The 7,199-nt window shown below is 38.2% G+C and overlaps 1 long non-coding RNA gene across 1 annotated transcript; it reads right to left on the bottom strand.

Annotated features, from left to right (window-relative positions):
- Positions 1–2,298, bottom strand: LOC144382158 (uncharacterized). The gene is made up of 2 exons (XR_013448593.1): positions 1,844–2,298; positions 1–1,794 (listed from the first exon to the last, which is right to left on the bottom strand). It is a non-coding gene; the product is annotated as an uncharacterized LOC144382158 (long non-coding RNA).
- Positions 2,299–7,199: the final 4,901 nt, after the last annotated feature.

Here is a 7,199-nt window from a genome sequence, read left to right as displayed (position 1 = left end):
TTTCTCTTACAAATCATTTATTTCTTGTTCCCTTAGAAATGGACAATTTAATAAAGCAACAAGATAATATACATTCAGTGCAATAATGTGATGGGGAAATATGCAAGGAAGGGAAATACAATTTAAATTGAGGTTGTTAATAAGAAAAAGATCCTTGGGAGATTAACTGTGATAGATGTTCTAATATTAGGCGTAAGTAGGAAAAAAATCAGTTTGAACAACTGCTGTTTTTATTAGGAAAAACATAATAGCCATTTGTGGTCACTTTATTTCCTACCATTTGGGTTCGATGTTTGAGATGCTTATCAAAATGAAGTTAACTTCATCTTAAAGGATTTAAAGGATAAAGGATTAAAGACCTAAATGTGAGACCTGAAACCATAAAACTCCCAGAAGAAAACATAGGCAATAATTTCTTTGACATCAGTCATAGAAACATTTTTCTAGGTTTGTCTCCTGAGACAAGGGAAACAAAAGCAAAAATAAATCATTGGGACTATACCACAGAATAAAAGGCTTTTGCACAGCAAAGGAAACCATCAACAAAACAAAAAAGCAACCTACTGAATGAGAGAAGATATTTGCAAATGACCTATCCAATAATGGGTTCATATTGAAAATATACAAAGAACTTATACAACACCAAAAAAACAAATGATCCAATTAAAAAATGGGCAGAGGACCTGAACGTTTTCCCAAAGACATACAGATGACTAACAGATGCATGAAAAGATGCTCAACATCACTCATCACCAGGGAAATGCAAATCAAAACCACAATGAGATATCACTTCATACCTGTCAGAATGACTAAAATAAAAAACACAAGAAATAAAAATGTTGACAAGGATATGGAGAAAAAGGAACCCTCATGCACTTTGATGGGAATGCAAACTGGTGCAGCCACTGTAGAAAACAGTATGAAGGTTCCTCAAAAAGTTAAAAATAGAACTATCCTATGATCCAGTAGTTCTACTACTGGGTATTTACTTGAAGAAAACAAAAACACTAATTTGAAAAGATACATGCACCCCTATGTTTATTGCAGCATTATTTATAATAGCCAACATATGGAAGCAACCCAAGTATCCATTGATAGATGAAAGGATAAAGCTGTGAGTTATATATATATATATAATGGAATATTAGCCATAAAAAATTAAAAAGCCATAAAAAAGAATGAGCTCTTGCCATTTGTAACAACATGGAAGGATATAAAGGGTATAATACTAAGTGAAATTAGTCAGACAGACAAAGACAAATACCACGTACAATATGATTTCACTCGTATGTGGAATTTAAGGAACAAAACAAATTTAAAAAAGAGATAAACCAAAAAACAGACTCTTAAATACAAAGAACCGGTGGATGCCAGAGGGGAGGTGGGTGGGGAGAGGAGTGAAATAGATAAAGGGGATCAAAAGTGCACTTACCTTGATGAGCACTAAGAAATGGATAGAACTGTTGAATCACTTTATTGTACACGTGAAACCAATATAACACTGTATGTTAATATGCTTCAATTTAAAAAGGGGGGAATGAAGTTAACCTTTGACAATATAAATGAAATAAGCTTTGACAATATAAATTCAAATAAGACTTATTTGAAGTCATTGTATGAGTGAGGTCTCTCTCCTTTGGTGAAAAGTGACTGAAACCCAAGTCAAAACTAGCTTAGGCAAAAAGGAATCTGTGTTGGAAGGCTCATGGGTTCTGAGATGGCAAGAGCACACCTGGGCCTCAGACAAGGGATCAGAGATTCAAATGCTACCTGGAGTCTTCTTTCATCTCTCATCTCTGTTTCTCTTGTACTGGCTTCTTCCTAAAAACTATGCCACAAACACATCGATGCTTCATCTCTCTGTCTTAGAGAGGGAGTAAGCCTCTTTCCCAGCATCAGTTTTTCAAGTCCCAAGGAAGGACTCTCATTAGCCTGGTTTAGGTCATCTGCTCACTGAAGACCAAAACACAGTATTTTGATCAGCCCTACTTGATGTGGTTACTCATCTTTAGTCCAATAAACTTTAGTCAGGAGTTTGGACTCCCTACAGATGTTTGTAGGAGGGAAATGGACATTTTCTAGAAGAAAGAGGGTTGGAATACTTGGTCAACAAAATCAGAGATATTTACAGCAGACACCCAATTCTTTTTTTTTTTTTTTTTTTTAAAGATTTTATTTATTTATTTGAGAGAGTGAGAGAATGAGAGACAGAGAGCACGAGAGGGGGGAGGATCAGAGGGAGAAGCAGACTCCCTGCTGAGCAGGGAGCCCGATGCGGGACTCGATCCCGGGACTCCAGGATCATGACCTGAGCTGAAAGCAGTCGCTTAACCAACTGAGCCACCCAGGCGCCCCAGACACCCAATTCTTAATGATAAAGAATATTAAAGTCAATAAACATAATTATCATTTTAGTAAGTAGAGACTTAACAGTTCCAACACTAAAGCCCACATGCCAGGATAAAATGCTTGACACAGGAGATAACCCAAATATTTCACAAGTGGCTTCAGTCTTTGCTTTGGTGTCCAGCCTTTGCAGATGGCCTCACGTAACGCATATTTAAAGACAGAGCTTCACCCAGATTCCTAAAAGGAATCTTAAACTTTGGAGTTCTATGTGCCACTCTGGGACTCAAGGTCACAGCATCCTTATCTTGCTTCTGACCTTAAGCTTCAGGTCTGATAATTAGACCTCTGCTTTGCTTATCTTCACTTAAGCCAAGTTTCTCCTTCTCTCTGACCTTCCATTCCCTCATGTGATCACCATATAGCCATAGGCCTTCACAGGCAAGCTTCTTTAAAGGAATAGTACCCCCAGATCATGGTTTCTAAATATCATTTTCCATTCAAAGGAAACAGGAGTCCTTAGACAAATGGCTGATGCTAGGGCTAGGGCAGGGAAGAATAAGAGGAGCCTAAAACATCTTACTATGCAAGAAAGTAGAGGTACTCAAAAAATGATGGGACATGTCAAATGGCTTGAAGGTCTCCTTATGTCACTTGACTTCTTAGGGGCATATAAAACTACTAATATTCTCCTTCTTGAAACTTTTTCCTTCTCTAACTTCTGGTCTTTTTCTACTTCTGATTCTCTTCTCTTCTTTTCTCAATGGCAGCTTCTTCTAAGAGTCTTTTCTGGGTATCTCACTTTCCGCTCACCTCATAAATACAGGTGTTCCTTGGGGTCCTGTCCTCAGCCCTTTTCTCTTCTCATTCTATTCCCTCCCTGGTGATCTTAGCTAACCCCACAGCTTCAATTATTATATAAATAATGGCTCTCAAATATATATTTCTGAGTATACTTATGTATGGGTAGAGATGAGAGATAGATACACTCAGCACAGACATCTCTCTTAACCCCAGAGCCATATAGCCAACCAAAAGCCTCCTGGATAGCTCCACGAAGTTTAAACCACTACTCTCTCAAAGAAAACCTGTTAAAAATTGAAGACATTACCTCCTCTCATCTAGTATTCTTTATTTCTATTACTAGTACTACTAACACCTGATTGTCCACGCAAGAAACTCTGGGATTATTCTTAATGTCTTTCAGTCAGAGACAACCAGGAACACATCTCTAGTTGGAGGTGAGTTTATAACTCACTTCAGGAAGAATGCACAGCATAGGGAACCATGGAACTCAGTACAAGAGCATTATAAAGAACCCATATAGGATTTGCTATTTGCGTGAGAGATTTGAGAGAGGGTCTAAGGAAGCAGAGGCCTATTCTAGATTGGATGCTGTCAGAAAGAGGGGGAATTTTATGATTGAGATCTCAACACATCTTACGTACGGGATGGACCATCCAGAGCAAGGATAATGCTATAATTGGTAAGAAGTAGCTGTTGCTCATTTCAGCCGAAAGAAGGGGGTGTGTGGAATTTGGTGGATGGCACAGTGACCGCTTTTGTTTGTGCTTAGACAAAATTATGGAATGAACCTGTTTTGTCTCATGTTACTATGGCCTCAGAATAATCTTATGCCCAACAGGAAATAACGTGGCCTACCTGTAAATGCCAGGCCAGCTTCTGAATGTCAGGAGCTGTCATTTCCCCCTTCCTCATTCATTACGTTCATTACTAATATTCCCATATAAATTAGTTACCAAGTCCTATTAATTTTCTCACATATCTCTGGGCTCTGTCCTCTTCTCTCCATCTTCTTTGCTTCCTCTTTAACCCAGGCCATTGTCATTTGTCATCTGAATGACTACATCAGTCGCTGAACAGTTCACCCAACATTTCATCTCCTTCCTATTCCAGTCCATCAGCTCCCCTCCATCCTTTACCCACCATGATGTGGGTAAATACAGCACCCCTGCTTAAACTCTCCTTTGGTTACATTACGAGCTGTGTTGCTAATATTTAAGTGGTAAAATTAAAAATCAGTAAGGTTAGCAATGAAAATTAATTTTTTTCTTTTCTCCCTAAAATGAATCAAAAAAGGTGGATGGGTGTATTTACATAAAGAATCAACTGAATATGGAGACTGTTTTGATATTCTGATTCCCTATTAAGAAATTATGACTCAATGTGAATCAACAGAGTGACAGGACTGCTAAAAAACTTACTGCATTATTGGCACCATTAGCAGAAGTGTATTTATTGTCCAGAACAAGAAATTTATGTGCAATTCAGTTCTGGTTAATACATTTTAAGAAAGACATTATTAAAAGAGTATGTCCAGAAGAGGGCAACCAGGACAAGGAGGTTCTGGAAACCATGTCATATCCAATCAGAACAAGTGAGGCTTACAGAAAAATAACGGGGGATATGACAAGTGTTTGCAAATATCCAAAGAGCTGTCATATGCAGAAGGGAGTAAATTTATTTTGTACAGTTCCAGAAGTAGGATCAAGTCTGAAGACTACGAATCAGAGGAAGATTGATTTCTATTCAATCTAAGAAAACATTTTCTAATAATCAGAACAGTCCAATAATGAGTTGGCTTCCTGGAAAGGTAATGAACTCCTAGTTACTAGAAGAGTTCAAGCCAAGCCAAAGCTGAGTAATGGTCTGGAAAGTACACTGTAAAACAGGAGTTGTCAAATCTTCTGTTGAAGGGGATAGTTCTACAATCTGGTGTGGTCTGATACTCTTATAAATTACAAAAAACAAACAAACAAACCCTAAATTAGTAGAAATGAAAAAAGTTAAAAGTACAGGCTTATATTTTTTACTATCTGATTCGATGAACATCAAATTTCAGCAACTAGAATTTGAACAAACATAAAAGGGAAAAAGTGATAAAATAAAACTTGCTCACTGAAAATGCGCATTTAAGATTAGAGAATTTCTAGAATTTCTAGAACTGAAGAAAATTATGAGTGTATTGTAATTCTCTAGACTAGACCCTTACGTACACACTTTGAATAAATATCTTGTGTATTAATATTTTTAAGTTTTTAACATGACAGATTAGCTAGTTTCTTATTAAAATATCTAATCCAGGGCGCCTGCATGGCTCAGTTGTTAAGCATCTGCCTTCAGCTCAGGTCATGATCCCAGGGTCCTGGGATCGAGCCCCGCATTGGGCTCCCTGCTCAGCAGGAGCCTGCTTCTCCCTCTCCCACTCCCCCTGCTTGTGTTCCCTCCCTTGCTGTGTCTCTCTCTGTCAAATAAATAAATAAAATCTTAAAAAAATAATAATAAAATATCTAATCCAGGTTGGACTGACAATACTACTTTCAGGGAATGATGTATATCTAAACTGCTTCTATGTGTTGCTTTAATATTATTCATAAGAAATAACTATATTTACAAAGGGATGATGATGATGAAAATGGAAAAAAGAGATTTTTATTTATTTATTTATTTTTAAGACTTTATTTATTTGACAGAGAGACAGATAGCGAGAGCAGGAACACAAGCAGGGGGAGTGGGAGAGCGAGAAGCAGGCTTCCTGCCGAGCAGGGAGCCCGATGTGGGATTCGATCCCAGGACCCTGGGATCATGACCTGAGCTGAAGGCAGACGCTTAACGACTGAGCCACCCAGGCGCCCGGAAAAAAGAGATTTTAAAATAATTTCCACATGCTCGGACTATTCATTTTTAACTTTGCCCAAAATGAAGCGAGTGATGCTGTATTTTCAAAATTCATTTTCAATTCTTCACTAGTTGCCAGTTTATAATTAAATTTAAATCATTTTTTAATGAAATAAATGGATTCCAGATCCATGAATTGGCTGTATCTGGACATTCTTTTAGTGGAAAATAAAATTCAAAGCATCCTATCAAATTCATAATGGTTTGATAACTTTTTTGCAGATGTGCAACATCAAGATAATCACCTTCACTGGGAATTGTTAAATTATGGAACATGTAAGTCTATAGAAACCCTATTCTTTCAAGCTTCTACCTTTTGTTGTGCCCTTCAATTTGATCTGCCATTGAAAAACATGTTGCGGGGCGCCTGGGTGGCTCAGTCGTTGAGCGTCTGCCTTCAGCTCAGGTCATGATCCCAGGGTCCTGGGATCGAGCCCCACATCGGGCTCCCTGCTCCGCGGGAGGCCTGCTTCTCCCTCTCCCACTCCTCCTGCTTGTGTTCCTGCTCTCACTATCTCTCTGTCAAATAAATAAATAAAATCTTTAAAAAAAAAAACACTTATTAAGAAGTTGTTAAATCCTTTAAAACACACACACACAAACCAAAAAATCCCTGAAAGTGAAGGTTAAAGCTAACATGTAAAGATCATTTATTTCTCCCTGGAAATATTAATCAGAAAATAAGGTAGAGTGTCTTTAAATGGATAAATAGGATGAGTAAGAAAATGATCTAATGTCTTAATCAGGAGCACATCCAGTGGCATGTTAGAGCTGGTTCATAGCAATCTGAGATCCAATTATTAAATTTTCAGAAATTTTGTGAGCCAGTTGTTAAACTGTTAGTAGATTAAATCAGCTATGATGAGATTATTTACACCATGGAAATTGGCAAACATTACCAGGCAGAGCCAGTTGTTGAACCTCTACTAGTATGCCAATAAGCACATCTGTTGTTGCAGGCAAATTTCATCAGTATGTATATGTATAAATATACATATAAAAATAACCTGGGGCGCCTGGGTGGCTCAGTCGTTAGGCGTCTGCCTTTGGCTCAGGTCGTGATCCCGGGGTCCTGGGATCGAGCCCCACATCAGGCTCCCTGCTCCGCGGGAGGCCTGCTTCTCCCTCTCCCACTCCCCCTGCTTGTGTTCCCT

This window comes from Halichoerus grypus, chromosome 6, assembly GCF_964656455.1.
Source record: "Halichoerus grypus chromosome 6, mHalGry1.hap1.1, whole genome shotgun sequence".
Lineage (NCBI taxonomy): Eukaryota > Metazoa > Chordata > Mammalia > Carnivora > Phocidae > Halichoerus > Halichoerus grypus.
The sequence above is the reverse complement of the archived record's forward strand: the minus strand, read 5'-3'. Positions and strand labels throughout refer to the sequence as shown.